The following is a 16,756-nucleotide window of genomic DNA, read 5'->3' as shown; positions in this document are numbered from 1 at the left end:
ATCCATTCATGAGCGTCGACAAGACTCAAGGAGATTATTCCATCCAAAGTGTATTTAAGGTACGCGACGCCAAAGCTATAAAAGCCTTGCATCCACTCTCGCAACCTAGCGTCTCCAATCCCTGCGGGAATAATAACGGCGGCTGTCAGCACATGTGTATTGTCACGGCCTCCAGCGATCAAAACAATCAATTAGGCTATCGCTGCGCTTGCCACATTGGATGACAATTGGCACACGACATGAGGAACTGCAACTTGGTGCAGGAATTCCTCACGTATTCGCAGCAGAGGTTCATTAAAAGCCGCGTGCTCAATCCCGTGATGGAAGGTTTAGCGATGCTATCCTGCCGGTGGTGTCCAGATGGGCACGATTCGTTGGATTGGACTACAACGCGCACGACCAGTAAATCTATTAACAGCGATGATCTTCAAGACGTAATATACAGGGTGCACCAGAACGTGACCGGACGCGAAATCGTCCTGAAAAATCTGAAGCGTTCTCGCGCGATCGTAATCCATCCGAACCAAGGTTACATCTTCTTCTCGGAATGGGACCGTTCGGCCAACATCAGCAGAGCTCACGCTGACGGCTCCAGCAGACTCCAGCTTGGTCGTTTTCAGAAATCTCTCTGGGGTGGCCAAATGGACTGCCGATCGACTTCAATAAAGACCGGGGACCCGAGGAAATTTGCGCGCGATTCCAGTGAGGGTGTCGGCGAGGCAATCTTCAATCAACCGGGATCCCAGCACGGCTGTCGCTGGTGATCGTCCGCGCCGTCGCGTCGGCGAGGCTTCGGGATCAAAACCGGATGGGAACTTCGAGATTACGTATCGAAGCGAAGGCTCGAGGCGTCTCCGTTTCGCAGTTCGCCTTTGCAGGTTAGGTTTTCGTCGGCTTGTAGCTCGAGGGAACGGTGCCGGCACTGCCGGCACGTGCCGGGCTTCCCGACGATCCGCGTCTCGTTCCCGGAAGACGCGATTCTGACGATCGACAGACGGCTATCGATCGTCCTGGCGTGCGAATCCGCGCGACACACGTGCACACACTGCACACCCGAGTATTCACACAACAACCGTTTGTTCTTCAAGAAAGAGCAACAGACATCTTCCATATTCTATTTTTTGATTGGTCCGCCTTACGTCTTACGTCTTACATCTTACTGCCATTGTAGACAGCACAGTTTTAAGGCTGATTTATAGAGGCCGTAACCGTTGATTTAAGCCGTAATCTTTAAGAAATTGACCAATCACTGTTGAATGTGAGAAGAATAATCGACTGTGATTGGTCAATTTCTTAAAGATTACATCTTAAATCAACGGTTACGTCCTCTATAAATCAGCCTTTAAGAATAAAAACTTTACGACTTACAACTAAATACTACAACCTTACAACCTTACTGCTACGGCCATTGTAGACGAGCCTTAATAATTGCTAATAAATAAAGCCCGTATATCGTTTAGCTGCCGGAAAGTGGGGGTGAGACGTAGAATGGGTGCGTTCAGCCGATACTCCGCTAGCCTAGCGCACGTAAGCAGCGAGCGCTTTGCTACCATTTGCTACGGAAAAATTTGGCTGGACAGAAGCGCTCGCTTCTGTTCAGCCAAATTTTTCCGTAGCAAATGGTAGCAAAGCGCTCGCTGCTTACGTGCGCTAGGCTAGCGGAGTATCGGCTGAACGCACCCGTGGTGGTTTCCAACGGGAAACGTGCTTAACCTATTTTCAATTTATTTTATTTATTTATCAGATTGCTTGTGCCTGATACCTGGCTACATTTTACGTGCAAAAATATAGGTAAGTGTAAAATGCAAATTTAATTCTGAACTTAGTAAAAAGTATTCTTGCAATATGAAAGAGATATAAATTTCAAAAGTAGAGGTAACCTAAAATTGTATTTGAACAATTACATCAAATTACAGATTTATGAAACATAGAAATAAACTTATATTGTATGTACAATTAGATAGAAGTAATTTTGTCATCGTACGGAAACTCGCAGTTCAAACTAACTATAAAATTGTTTGCAGATGCTTGATGTCATGGATGTCTTTAAGAGGTAGAAAAGCAGAATACCTCATGCACTTCCAAGTAAGTTAGAAAAGCATTAGCGAAGCTACTTAATCTTATACAAATTATATTAAAGTACACATTAAAGAAATATAAATATATTTTATCATTGTGTAAGGGTTGGAATCTGTTTTGGGACAAACGCAGAAAGAGAATTAAGCTATAAGATGTTAAAGTGCTTAATCGAAACAAAGCATCAAGAACCTCGTCGTAGAGCGAAAAGCGGTGGCAGTCGAGCTGCATCATCTACGACCGGAATTTCCGAAGATGGCAGTTCAGGCCAACACGCTGATTATGATACAGAAGTAAGTTTCATTTTCAAGTTACAAATTTGATTTTGGACGTTTCAGAACTTTTATAATTTAATAACAGAAAGAGATAGTAGCAATAACTTGAAAAATATGTGTAACGCTGATTGACTATCGTGTTGTGAGGGTGTAATTTTCTTAACGTTGCCGCGCTATGAAAGATTTAATTTACCGCATGATTTAATTTATCCGTATGATATTGCAGATCGAGGACTGCGAAAGTAAGAAAAGTTTATAAGAATTACATTTGTAATTTATAGGACGTAAACATAGAAGAGGATACAGAGAGTAGTTATGATTACACGGAACTAGAGTAGACGTCAAAATCTCTTCGTCGTCATGTACGATCAAACTGAGGTACTACATCAAACAAAATAATATTTCATATACATATACATATTTACATACATATATAATTCTGATTTGTATATATATTATTTTTTATATAGATTTCCTGTACCAGATTTAAGACCACTACACGATATGAGTCGTGCACCGTGGTGGAAAAGATCTGTGAGATCTGACTATATGATAGTACAGATGACAGATGCACAAGTTCACTCCACTATGGATAGCCGATCTCATTATCTAGCTAGGCACGAACTGCAATGTCGGCGGCTATTGTTGTTGTACATAGAAATCGAGGGTGACGCGCCAATCGAAATCGGTTTAGCTACAGCTGACGAGAAAAACGATACGAAAAACGCGACGTATCAGCAAGTCAACGATGATCTTGGTTGGGCGAGAGTAGTGGTCATTGTGTATCCAGAACGTCTCGGTGCTCCATTGGAGGGTAGTTCTGAAGAAGTAGAGAACGATAAACGAATTTTAGATGATACCTTGGAGAAAACTCCGAAACATGCGCCTTCCCCGTTCACCTCTAGACGAATCATGCGCGAATCCGACACGCTCCACTCGAAATCTCACGAACACGGTAAAAAAAAAACGAACAAAGGTCAGCGACACGTTTTTTCAAATGTTCTTAAATAAATTTTTATTGATTTATAATTTAAAAAATTTGTTTAACATTCCAATAGCGACGGTAAAGAACTAATTATACCTGGAAATCGACAAGAAATGTTGGAGCTTATCGAAGAAAGCATACACGGTCCTAGACTACAACTGGAAATCAATTTACCTTGTGCTTCCGTCTAGAAATCGTCTAAACGCATTTATGAACAGCTCTACAATCGATTCAATACCGATTTGTTCTTATCCCAGCAAACTGGGATGGGAGCCGTCGGCACCCAGGCCTAAATGCACCACTCATCTGGAAAATCACATTAGCTTCGACCTGGCATTTACTCTCTTACAGGAATTTACTTATCCTAAGTAGTACCCTAAAATATTTAGAAGAAGTTCGTTGAGTTTCTGTAGAATTCTGAGACATTAAATCTGTATCATTTACAGATTCAGCATGTGCAAAAGTGGGATCCAGTATAATTCCGACTCTGACTCAGACGAGGGAGGTATATTCCATTCTACAACGAACGAGAAGAGTCACAAAGAGGCACGAATGTCATCGAAGAAAGCACAGAGCAAGTTGGCAATGACTCTAAGCATCAATCGGGGTCTTCTGTCTATGTACACTCTCGTGCGCGATTTTTTGCGCAACGTTATACCCGGGCAACAAGGAGAATTGATCATACGACTAGAGGATGCTACGATATTTTCCGTGACAGCATACATGGGGGAATGCTAATCTGAGCTACGCTTGCGCTATGATGAGAAGCGTATCGCTGGATCACTGCGGTTTGACGACAAGCCCGTCGCGGACACCCCTATTGAGATGTATCAATAGCGTTAGGCCACGATATTGCGAGAGAACGATATACCGTAGCGGATCCGGTAGCAATATAACGGCGAATCCTAACGACAAGGACATGGTGACAGTCGCGGTGAGGATACAAGCGGCCCATCAGACGCACCGTATAAAGACTTTCCGGGTTGCGATAGGTATAAGCAACGCTACATTAAGGCACCGAATGTGTTCTGCCGCTACTTCGTAGTTCACAGAATTGATGGATTGCCTGGATGTAGCGGATCATCCTGTCGCCGGTTATACACCGCCAGGTGTTCTGACTGAGCTGCATCTGCACTTGTGGGATTGCGCGATCGACTATAGACCGCTTCACCTGCCGCTAAGGTCTGTTGTGACCCTCGGTAATTTCAGCGTGTCGAACAACATTACGGCGCAGACTAATACGTCTGCATTGCGTTTTATCGCGGAGGATGTCGCGTTCTTCATATCGGACAAACTGCGCGAAAAGTCGGTGGATCTAAAACGGAATTACGTGTGCGTGATGAATTTCGGCCTGTTCGAGTTGTCGCTACGCCTGAACGAGAGGATGTACGGCGGTGTGCCGCGAGTCGATCTCCGGGCGAGCAACAATGTGTTGCACGTACGCACATGCTCGGACTCGAGTCGCGCTCTCATGCAACTACTGACTTACATCGCTAATGATGGCTGTTGCAAATCGTCCGATATGAAGAACGCGATATCCTCCGCGATAAAACGCAATGCAGACGTATTAGTCTGCGCCGTAATGTTGTTCGACACGCTGAAATTACCGAGGGTCACAACAGACCTTAGCGGCAGGTGAAGCGGTCTATAGTCGATCGCGCAATCCCACAAGTGCAGATGCAGCTCAGTCAGAACACCTGGCGGTGTATAACCGGCGACAGGATGATCCGCTACATCCAGGCAATCCATCAATTCTGTGAACTACGAAGTAGCGGCAGAACACATTCGGTGCCTTAATGTAGCGTTGCTTATACCTATCGCAACCCGGAAAGTCTTTATACGGTGCGTCTGATGGGCCGCTTGTATCCTCACCGCGACTGTCACCATGTCCTTGTCGTTAGGATTCGCCGTTATATTGCTACCGGATCCGCTACGGTATATCGTTCTCTCGCAATATCGTGGCCTAACGCTATTGATACATCTCAATAGGGGTGTCCGCGACGGGCTTGTCGTCAAACCGCAGTGATCCAGCGATACGCTTCTCATCATAGCGCAAGCGTAGCTCAGATTAGCATTCCCCCATGTATGCTGTCACGGAAAATATCGTAGCATCCTCTAGTCGTATGATCAATTCTCCTTGTTGCCCGGGTATAACGTTGCGCAAAAAATCGCGCACGAGAGTGTACATAGACAGAAGACCCCGATTGATGCTTAGAGTCATTGCCAACTTGCTCTGTGCTTTCTTCGATGACATTCGTGCCTCTTTGTGACTCTTCTCGTTCGTTGTAGAATGGAATATACCTCCCTCGTCTGAGTCAGAGTCGGAATTATACTGGATCCCACTTTTGCACATGCTGAATCTGTAAATGATACAGATTTAATGTCTCAGAATTCTACAGAAACTCAACGAACTTCTTCTAAATATTTTAGGGTACTACTTAGGATAAGTAAATTCCTGTAAGAGAGTAAATGCCAGGTCGAAGCTAATGTGATTTTCCAGATGAGTGGTGCATTTAGGCCTGGGTGCCGACGGCTCCCATCCCAGTTTGCTGGGATAAGAACAAATCGGTATTGAATCGATTGTAGAGCTGTTCATAAATGCGTTTAGACGATTTCTAGACGGAAGCACAAGGTAAATTGATTTCCAGTTGTAGTCTAGGACCGTGTATGCTTTCTTCGATAAGCTCCAACATTTCTTGTCGATTTCCAGGTATAATTAGTTCTTTACCGTCGCTATTGGAATGTTAAACAAATTTTTTAAATTATAAATCAATAAAAATTTATTTAAGAACATTTGAAAAAACGTGTCGCTGACCTTTGTTCGTTTTTTTTTTTACCGTGTTCGTGAGATTTCGAGTGGAGCGTGTCGGATTCGCGCATGATTCGTCTAGAGGTGAACGGGGAAGGCGCATGTTTCGGAGTTTTCTCCAAGGTATCATCTAAAATTCGTTTATCGTTCTCTACTTCTTCAGAACTACCCTCCAATGGAGCACCGAGACGTTCTGGATACACAATGACCACTACTCTCGCCCAACCAAGATCATCGTTGACTTGCTGATACGTCGCGTTTTTCGTATCGTTTTTCTCGTCAGCTGTAGCTAAACCGATTTCGATTGGCGCGTCACCCTCGATTTCTATGTACAACAACAATAGCCGCCGACATTGCAGTTCGTGCCTAGCTAGATAATGAGATCGGCTATCCATAGTGGAGTGAACTTGTGCATCTGTCATCTGTACTATCATATAGTCAGATCTCACAGATCTTTTCCACCACGGTGCACGACTCATATCGTGTAGTGGTCTTAAATCTGGTACAGGAAATCTATATAAAAAATAATATATATACAAATCAGAATTATATATGTATGTAAATATGTATATGTATATGAAATATTATTTTGTTTGATGTAGTACCTCAGTTTGATCGTACATGACGACGAAGAGATTTTGACATCTACTCTAGTTCCGTGTAATCATAACTACTCTCTGTATCCTCTTCTATGTTTACGTCCTATAAATTACAAATGTAATTCTTATAAACTTTTCTTACTTTCGCAGTCCTCGATCTGCAATATCATACGGATAAATTAAATCATGCGGTAAATTAAATCTTTCATAGCGCGGCAACGTTAAGAAAATTACACCCTCACACACGATAGTCAATCAGCGTTACACATATTTTTCAAGTTATTGCTACTATCTCTTTCTGTTATTAAATTATAAAAGTTCTGAAACGTCCAAAATCAAATTTGTAACTTGAAAATGAAACTTACTTCTGTATCATAATCAGCGTGTTGGCCTGAACTGCCATCTTCGGAAATTCCGGTCGTAGATGATGCAGCTCGACTGCCACCGCTTTTCGCTCTACGACGAGGTTCTTGATGCTTTGTTTCGATTAAGCACTTTAACATCTTATAGCTTAATTCTCTTTCTGCGTTTGTCCCAAAACAGATTCCAACCCTTACACAATGATAAAATATATTTATATTTCTTTAATGTGTACTTTAATATAATTTGTATAAGATTAAGTAGCTTCGCTAATGCTTTTCTAACTTACTTGGAAGTGCATGAGGTATTCTGCTTTTCTACCTCTTAAAGACATCCATGACATCAAGCATCTGCAAACAATTTTATAGTTAGTTTGAACTGCGAGTTTCCGTACGATGACAAAATTACTTCTATCTAATTGTACATACAATATAAGTTTATTTCTATGTTTCATAAATCTGTAATTTGATGTAATTGTTCAAATACAATTTTAGGTTACCTCTACTTTTGAAATTTATATCTCTTTCATATTGCAAGAATACTTTTTACTAAGTTCAGAATTAAATTTGCATTTTACACTTACCTATATTTTTGCACGTAAAATGTAGCCAGGTATCAGGCACAAGCAAATCTGATAAATAAAATAAAATAAATTGAAAATAGGTTAAGCACGTTTCCCGTTGGAAACCACCACGGGTGCGTTCAGCCGATACTCCGCTAGCCTAGCGCACGTAAGCAGCGAGCGCTTTGCTACCATTTGCTACGGAAAAATTTGGCTGAACAGAAGCGAGCGCTTCTGTCCAGCCAAATTTTTCCGTAGCAAATGGTAGCAAAGCGCTCGCTGCTTACGTGCGCTAGGCTAGCGGAGTATCGGCTGAACGCACCCATTCTACGTCTCACCCCCACTTTCCGGCAGCTAAACGATATACGGGCTTTATTTATTAGCAATTATTAAGGCTCGTCTACAATGGCCGTAGCAGTAAGGTTGTAAGGTTGTAGTATTTAGTTGTAAGTCGTAAAGTTTTTATTCTTAAAGGCTGATTTATAGAGGACGTAACCGTTGATTTAAGATGTAATCTTTAAGAAATTGACCAATCACAGTCGATTATTCTTCTCACATTCAACAGTGATTGGTCAATTTCTTAAAGATTACGGCTTAAATCAACGGTTACGGCCTCTATAATGCCGATCTACAATAGCTGTAGTAAGCTGTAGTAAGCCTCAAGATGTAAGAAATTGACCAATCACAGTCGATTATTCTCCTCACATTCGCCTGTAATTGGTCAATTTCTTACGGCTTGAGGCTTACTACAGCTTACTACAGCTATTGTAGATCGGGCATAAATCAGCCTTAAAACTGTGCTGTCTACAATGGCAGTAAGATGTAAGACGTAAGACGTAAGGCGGACCAATCAAAAAATAGAATATGGAAGATGTCTGTTGCTCTTTCTTGAAGAACAAACGGTTGTTGTGTGAATACTCGGGTGTGCAGTGTGTGCACGTGTGTCGCGCGGATTCGCACGCCAGGACGATCGATAGCCGTCTGTCGATCGTCAGAATCGCGTCTTCCGGGAACGAGACGCGGATCGTCGGGAAGCCCGGCACGTGCCGGCAGTGCCGGCACCGTTCCCTCGAGCTACAAGCCGACGAAAACCTAACCTGCAAAGGCGAACTGCGAAACGGAGACGCCTCGAGCCTTCGCTTCGATACGTAATCTCGAAGTTCCCATCCGGTTTTGATCCCGAAGCCTCGCCGACGCGACGGCGCGGACGATCACCAGCGACAGCCGTGCTGGGATCCCGGTTGATTGAAGATTGCCTCGCCGACACCCTCACTGGAATCGCGCGCAAATTTCCTCGGGTCCCCGGTCTTTATTGAAGTCGATCGGCAGTCCATTTGGCCACCCCAGAGAGATTTCTGAAAACGACCAAGCTGGAGTCTGCTGGAGCCGTCAGCGTGAGCTCTGCTGATGTTGGCCGAACGGTCCCATTCCGAGAAGAAGATGTAACCTTGGTTCGGATGGATTACGATCGCGCGAGAACGCTTCAGATTTTTCAGGACGATTTCGCGTCCGGTCACGTTCTGGTGCACCCTGTATATTACGTCTTGAAGATCATCGCTGTTAATAGATTTACTGGTCGTGCGCGTTGTAGTCCAATCCAACGAATCGTGCCCATCTGGACACCACCGGCAGGATAGCATCGCTAAACCTTCCATCACGGGATTGAGCACGCGGCTTTTAATGAACCTCTGCTGCGAATACGGAAGTATATCCTTACGATCATGCCTTACAACCTTACAACCTTACTGCTACGGCCATTGTAGACGAGCCTTTAGGCTTGATTTAAATATGTAATTTAATAGCAACAATATATATAAAATATTAATAATAATAATAATAATAATAATAATAATATAAGGATGTTCAATTATTAATTATTGAAATAAAAACTGTTCTAACTAGCTACTTAATATTATTCGGGGGAGATTACAGTTGCATCATGCATAGCACGCGCGACGCTCCTGAGATGACGCGTCACGTGAGCGATCGGCGGCTCGGCCGCTGAGCCTCGAGCGGTAGTGGGGGTATAGGAGGCGTCGCGCGTCGCCTCGGGAATCGGCCCGCAATATGCAACTAAATTCCGGCTTTGGGATCTATGAGGTGACAACGGATTCGGATTTAGCGATCCGAAAAACATATAAATATAGTAGCTTTATTTCTCAACATGAAAAGAACCGTTTTAGCGATTCTGAAATATTTTTGAGGTTAGGGACGAAACCTGACGTGATGAGGTAAAACGGACAACGGATTTGGATTCAGCGATCCCGAAAACATATAGGTATGGTGGTGTAGTCTAGCGAACAACCAACTTTTTTTTGTGTGCCTGTGTTATTAAATATTATATATTTTGACATCATTTCTAATATATCTTATTGTTAAATATTTTAACGAGTATCCTCACAGAACATATATAATGAGAAGAGCAAGCTCCGTGTTAAACGGAGGCAACACAAAATTGATCTCGTAGCGCTCGCAGTGGCTTGGCTTGGTACTAGATAGTACTATATATATATATATATATATATATAGGAGGGTCACGGCGGTGTGCGCAGAAGGGTCTGAGCGCGAGGCTGCCTGGACCCGCCGTCGGTGCAGATCTCACTAGAGTACTCTAGTGGTGGGGGAAACTAGAGAATTCCACGTCAATGATGCTAGAGTCTTGTATACATGATGCGAGATATTTGAGACATCTCTTGAAAATGTTATCTTTGATATTCTAAATGATATCAGGTTGGTCTCTAACGCATAATGCGTAAGCATAAGAAAATTGGTCCATATACATGTGCATAAGGAAATAGACCAATCAATTTTCTTATGGTTACGCATTATGCGTTATGTAAGGGTCCGTTCCGTTTCACGCATATGCGCGCATTTTCTATAGTAATAAACGTTACGTATGCTATAGATTTATAGATAAATGCACGCATATGCGTGAAACGGAACGGACTCTAAAAGTCTAGTTTGATTATTGGCTGATCAGTTCTAATATATACTATTTGATACGCGTATCAAAAGAGATCGGTGTAAACAAGTTACTAGATAGTACAAAAGTGCCGTATTGCGAGGCGGTTGGTATGTTGATGTTTGCTGCGTGTGTTAGCCGACGTTATGTATGCAGTGTCAGTGGTTAGCCGCTACTCAGCAGATCCAGGTCAGGCGCATTGGACTGCTGTCAAGAAGATAATCTGCTACCTGAGGGATACAGTAGAATATAATATTGTCTACGATGGATCAAACGCAGAAGGCCTTAAAATCTACTCGGATTCTGACTATGCTGCCGATCCGGATACGCGACGGTCAAGAAGTGGTTATGTGGCGACACTGGCCGGGGGCGCCGTGTCATGGTCGAGCGAGATGCAACCCGTGGTCGCTCTGTCAACAACCGAGGCCGAGTACGTGGCTGCATGTGGGGCATCAAAGGAGGCAATTTGGCTTCGACGGCTTCTCAAATCAGTGAGAGTCAGGCTCAGCAGCGCGACCAAGATGTACCTTGATAATTAAGGCAGTATTAAGTTGATTCGGAACTCAGAGTTCCATAAGCGAACGAAGCATATCGCTGTTCGCTTCCACTTCATTCGAGAAGTTCATGAGAGCGGCGAGATCGACATCATATACGTGCCATCATCTAAGCAGTTAGCGGATATCCTAACCAAGGCTTTACCGAAGCAGTCATTTCTACTTAACCGAAAAGGGCTGCAATTGGAACTCGAAGCGCTGAAGTCCTCAACCAGTGAGAGTGTTGCGTGTATATGGTTTCGCACTGAGCGCATTGATAATTCCGATGGGCGATAACGAGGGCGATAATATTGCTTATGTTTCGTACGAGATATGTGCGTTGGCGCCGCGTCTCGTCAGTCTCGTCTAGCGTGCGTTAACGTTTAGTCGACTCGTACATTCGCGTCTCTTTATATTAGCGTCTCGTCGTGTAATCCATTAAAAGTATAAGTTCTTTTGTATTCTTTTGTTATTGCGCGGTGTATGAAAAGCTCTGCTGTTTTGTGCGAAGCGCTACAGTTTTTGGAAAACTTGTCGCTTCACAACCGTTTGGCAAAACCAAAATCCACAAGTTTAACATATCTAAAAAAAATAATAATAATACAATGAAATCTAAATCCATCTGCTAAGTACTACGGAGCATCTGTTTTTCGATGTATTGAAAATAATAATATCTTAATATGTTCATAAAAATTCCTTAATTTTTTTGAAATAATACATCATTATTATACAGATGAATGTATTCTTACTGTTCGAGAAGTCGAACATGTGCCGCGCGCGCCTGACAAATGCGCGCCCGGCCAACAAGCGCTTATCAGATTTCGCGGCTCGCCGCGGCGCGTCGCCGGCTCACATACACTTACTCGCGTTTAAAGTACGCTCGAGTAGCAATTTAAGGCGAGCTGCGCACAGACCAGTAACGAATCCTACCGCTATACTCTACGATCTCGTGTCGAGGAAGCGTTGAGAGAGTCATGATGTAATAAGATAGGTGTAACATTGCGCATAATGGTGGCCGCATGATCGGACAGCCAATAAGAAATTGGTCGCAAATGCAGCCGCGAAATTTGAATGTGAGATAAATTATATATATTAAAAATGTAAACTATAAAATTAAAATCTGTTAAAATACAATGCAAAGCGCGGCGAATAATGAAATTTGTAAAATTATTGTTGCCTTCACCCGCTGCCGAGCCGGAGGTTAAGACCGCCTGCCTTATCTGGGAACGTCCGATAGATCGCGAAAATCCATTTATCCGAAATTAAGAAAGAGGGTATCTTATGCTATATCAATGTCACGTTTGTCGGTGTCTCTTAATTTCTAAGAAACGTCATGAGTGATAAATTCGTTTACTTCCCCTGTATCGTTGGTAGTCGTAATTATACCATTGATGTGTCGAAATGCTGTTATCAGGAGCGATAATTTTAAGTAAATAATACTGCCAGCAAATGCTGCTAAACTTTGTGATAATAAGATTGTGATTGTAAGATACGTAGTTTGTGCACGTGATAAGTGGACTTTTCTGGTCGATCAAGGCTTTTTTCTTTTTTTCAAGGATTAGGTATGGACGTCATTCGGTCGTCCTCTCGATTCATCCCGAATTCCATGTTCTAAATTATTAAGAAATTAAAAATAAAAGACCACTGTTACTAAACTACAAGAATCAAATTTTATGTTAGTACATCAATCATCACAATATCATACAGGGTACCTCAAAAACTGAAATATGCAAATAGTTTTGCATTATTATACCGCATTATTTTATATATATACATATATATATAACCACTTTTAGTTCTAACATTTGATCTGACTTACACAAAGAAGTTAGTGATACAATGTACTAGTTATAGATCATCAAAGCTTTAAAGTATTTGTTAGCATGATAAACAGTTATTTAGAATTGCTCAAATTTTACTTTGTAAGATTTTGTGCTTGTGCAGATATTAAAATTGGTTGTGTATTATTTGAGTAATTTTATAATTATAATCACAAATTTTTTAATTCCTAAAGAATGAAGTATATTTATGTATCTTTGCTTAGAATACTTTACATGTTAAAAATAGCCTATTATTGAAAATTCATACGAAATCTTTTTATGCGATTGTTTTTAATAAAGTTATATACATATATAAAGTTATATACATATTTTAATAACTGTTTAGTGTTTATAACTTTTCTCGCTTTATTGCCCGAGAATGACAGCTAACAACAACAGCTGTTAGCAGCCATATTGCTTTTTAGCATTTGCGACCAACTCCTGATTGGTCCATAACTTTGGACGAGTGCGCATCCACGGGAATGTTACACCTATCTTATTACATCATGGAGAGAGTCGAAACCATGAAGTAGTATAAGGAGACATGACTAGATAGTGTCGAGAAGCAAAAGATGGTCACGAAAAATGTTCCGTGTAGAGGGGAGGTTCGCTGAACGGAATAACTTGCAACATTTCGTCGCCATTTTTCCACCAATAAGTTAGAACGAGAGAAAAGTATATTTGTTTCATTCTAACTTATTGCACTTGCACTTACTTGCACTAGTTCAAAAATGTAATGAAAACGAGCAGGTTTTATATGTGCAATGTGTGAATCTGTTGATTTGTAAGTATTTCTCCATTAATTTTAATATTACATTTTAAAGCAAGTCTAATTAAATTTTTTATCATATGATGTATAAGATTTTTAAAAAATTGCAGATTTTGCTTTAGCTTTTACAACCCAAGTCACAAACTGGAAGCAAATGTGTTTCATCAAAGGAAATTTGTGAAGGTTACTAATGCAACCGCATTTGGTCAACTCGTCCCAAATGGACTTAAAAATTGTGGCCGTATTGTGTCATCTTGTGTGACAGAGATCAAGTGCCAGCTTCGTTAAGAGGTAAGGAAGAAGAAGCTTTTATAACCTAAAATTATTTCCATGTAAATTAAATTAACTAATTATTAATATTTAACTTTGAGCAATATTTTTTTTGTTATTAATAATTAGATTTTGTATATTTTCTAAGTGCAAACACACATTAATATAAATAGTATATTTTTGCGGTATTAATATTTTCAACTTTTTACTCATAATAGATGTTTTACTTTAGATGTCTCAAGTTTAATGCTCTTAATTTTGATTACATTACAGATAAAGTAAATTCTGAAAAAATGGCCTGTTGCGTTAAAGGATGCAGCAGCAGAGGAGGCAGAAAAGGAAACGAAAAAAAAAGTTTGTTTACACCTCGTACAGTAAGTATTTATATTCAAAAAAGTACTTTGTTTCAAGTTTTTTCTACAGTTAGAATAAAAAACAGTGAAGCCTTTAGCACACACGATGCTTTTTTGCCTGCTAAATTGCCTGCAAGCTCTTGTGCTAGCGAATTGGCAGACAAAATGATTATCAACTCTGTCTATTGATTCGCTAGCACAGGAGCCGGCAAGTAATAAAGCAGACAAAATAGCATTGTGTGCCATAAGCTTAAGAGTATATTTACTTTAAGCATATTCGTTTATTACTGACAGTTCACTGTCAGTACTGAAAATCTATAATGTGCATGACATAAACTATAGATTTACACTACTGGCAATGAACTGTCAGTAATAAACAAACATGCCTTTTACGTTATTTATTTTATTTCAAAACAAAAATTTAATTTTTTTGTAGAATGATATGTTTATCTTATGGAAGAGCAGAAGAGCAATGGACGGCTCAGATAGATACTGTACTGGACAGAGGAAGAAATACTGAAATCTTAGCATATGTTCCATCAATTCTTAATGATCATTGTTCGAGAGCACGCGCGTTGTGACACTGCGCAGGCGCACCACGCCGCCGGTGCTCGCCTGCACCACGTGCCAGAATCGCGTGCGAGCAAATCGATCGCATATCGATTTTCGACCGCGACGTCGGGCGCCTCATCGGGCGAGCCATCGACCATACCGGCCTGTTTCGTCAGGCATGACGAGGCGGGCGGGATGTTTGAGATCGCAAACGTAGCATCGCGGCAGGGTCGCGTTCGGCTGCATGTCAGCACATGCACGCTTGCAATAAGTTTCGTTCTCGCATTTTATAAGATGAAAGTGACTAATGTTCGCGTAAAATCGTCGCATGAAAATTGTCAAGAAAATATTCGGTATAGCATGGATCTTTCGAGATTAGCTTTCCAGAAACGTTAACATTGTCATCAATAACAAAGTCAAATAACAACGCTAGAACAAAGGAACGATCCATGCTATACACAAAGCACTCGAAAACAGGTGACGACCCCGTCGGGTCGCCACGCGAAATCGGTGACGTCAGCTCCATGACGCAGGCCTCCGACGGCCAATCACCCTCCCGAAATTCTGGGAAATCTGCAGGGAGGGAGTTTCGCCTCGGAGGTGTTAAAAGGACCGTCGCCGCGCCGCGGAAACGATTTCGCCTGCAGATCACAGAAAACCGCTTTTCGTACGCCGCTTTTGCATACCGCCTTTCGTTATTCCGCATTTCGAACACGCTTTCGCCGCGTTACTCGTTATAGCCTCTGTGCGCGCTTTACGGCTTCCTTGGCTAAAAGGAAAAGACTGTAAATAACTGTACATTATACATTATTGAATATATTTGTTTTATTTTTCATTTCCGTGCTTGCCCCTTTTTTTGTGGTCGTCCTCTACCTCGCGCTTTCTCGCGCTACCGCGTGCTCTCGAACAATCATGATTTGCATACATGTACCACTTCAGATTACGTTCTGACATATGTTGCTGGATATGTAGCAAGAAAAGGAAATAGATTTTGTAAAGATATAAACAATAAAAATTTTATTTGCGAAGAATGTTTAAAGACATTGGTTTTACAGCCAAATGATAAAATACCAGAGAGACATAAACTAATTGAAATAAAAACGAAAAAATATTTGATAAATCCTTCAATAGCTTTGTTTAATTTGCTTTCAAGTCTAGAAAAAGGAGTAATAAAAGGAAGAAAATGTGGAGAAATTAATATTAACACATTATTTGAAGTAATGGAATTGATTGACGAAGAAAAAAATCCTATAACTTTCCTGGGCTGTGAAAAACATAATTATACGAATTTACTAAAAACATTATCTGTTTTTATTTAATAACACGAATGTTCTTTCTGGTCAAGCAGGCGAATAAAAATGATAATACTAAAAAAGAAAAAAGAAAATGTTCAAAATTGGTTCATTTAAATGGTCCAAATGTTTCAAATGTGGATTTTCAAATTAAAGAAACAAATGCAATTGAAACTGTGATACAAATGAATAATGGAAAAAGGCGTAAAATTGGAACAAATATTAGAAATAACTAAAATGCGTTAATATAAAACTAAAATAATAATAAAAACTTGTTTTTTGAAAACATTAATTTTTTATAATTATAATATACATATATTTAATACATATATTTTTTTGTAAGTTTAATACCAAGTTAAACAAAATGTTTATTTTAGAAATTAAAGCACACAATTTTATTTTACAATACAATTATTTTATAATACAATTTGTCTAACATTTATTTAATTTCCAATTTTTTTATAAAAATTATATGTGTATATATATATATATATATATATATATATATATATATATATATTGCGACGCTTTTTCCCCCG

The 16,756-nt window shown here is 40.7% G+C and overlaps 3 long non-coding RNA genes across 14 annotated transcripts; 2 read left to right on the top strand and 1 right to left on the bottom strand.

Moving 5' to 3' along the window:
• The first annotated feature begins 1,745 nt into the window (after nucleotides 1–1,745).
• Nucleotides 1,746–4,553, top strand: LOC139815599 (uncharacterized). Of its 4 annotated transcripts, none has more exons than XR_011732779.1 (7): nucleotides 1,746–1,791; nucleotides 2,025–2,085; nucleotides 2,183–2,369; nucleotides 2,578–2,729; nucleotides 2,822–3,306; nucleotides 3,410–3,704; nucleotides 3,783–4,553. It is a non-coding gene; the product is annotated as an uncharacterized lncRNA (long non-coding RNA). The 4 variants fall into 4 exon arrangements; XR_011732778.1 differs by having other exon boundaries at nucleotides 2,822–3,327; XR_011732780.1 differs by having other exon boundaries at nucleotides 2,633–2,729; nucleotides 2,822–3,704.
• A 654-nt stretch (nucleotides 4,554–5,207) lies between these two features.
• Nucleotides 5,208–7,938, bottom strand: LOC139815598 (uncharacterized). Of its 6 annotated transcripts, none has more exons than XR_011732776.1 (6): nucleotides 7,688–7,937; nucleotides 7,394–7,454; nucleotides 7,110–7,296; nucleotides 6,751–6,847; nucleotides 5,775–6,658; nucleotides 5,208–5,696 (listed from the first exon to the last, which is right to left on the bottom strand). It is a non-coding gene; the product is annotated as an uncharacterized lncRNA (long non-coding RNA). The 6 variants fall into 6 exon arrangements; XR_011732774.1 differs by having other exon boundaries at nucleotides 6,751–6,902; nucleotides 7,688–7,935; XR_011732772.1 differs by having other exon boundaries at nucleotides 5,775–6,069; nucleotides 6,152–6,902; nucleotides 7,688–7,934.
• An 18-nt stretch (nucleotides 7,939–7,956) lies between these two features.
• Nucleotides 7,957–15,161, top strand: LOC139815600 (uncharacterized). 4 transcript variants are annotated; one of them, XR_011732783.1, is made up of 5 exons: nucleotides 7,957–8,096; nucleotides 8,454–9,766; nucleotides 9,876–14,041; nucleotides 14,294–14,394; nucleotides 14,810–15,161. It is a non-coding gene; the product is annotated as an uncharacterized lncRNA (long non-coding RNA). The 4 variants fall into 4 exon arrangements; XR_011732781.1 differs by having other exon boundaries at nucleotides 8,454–14,041; XR_011732782.1 differs by having other exon boundaries at nucleotides 7,959–8,096; nucleotides 8,483–14,041.
• Nucleotides 15,162–16,756: the final 1,595 nt, after the last annotated feature.

This window comes from Temnothorax longispinosus, chromosome 7, assembly GCF_030848805.1.
Source record: "Temnothorax longispinosus isolate EJ_2023e chromosome 7, Tlon_JGU_v1, whole genome shotgun sequence".
NCBI classification, from domain to species: domain Eukaryota; kingdom Metazoa; phylum Arthropoda; class Insecta; order Hymenoptera; family Formicidae; genus Temnothorax; species Temnothorax longispinosus.
The sequence above is the reverse complement of the archived record's forward strand: the minus strand, read 5'-3'. Positions and strand labels throughout refer to the sequence as shown.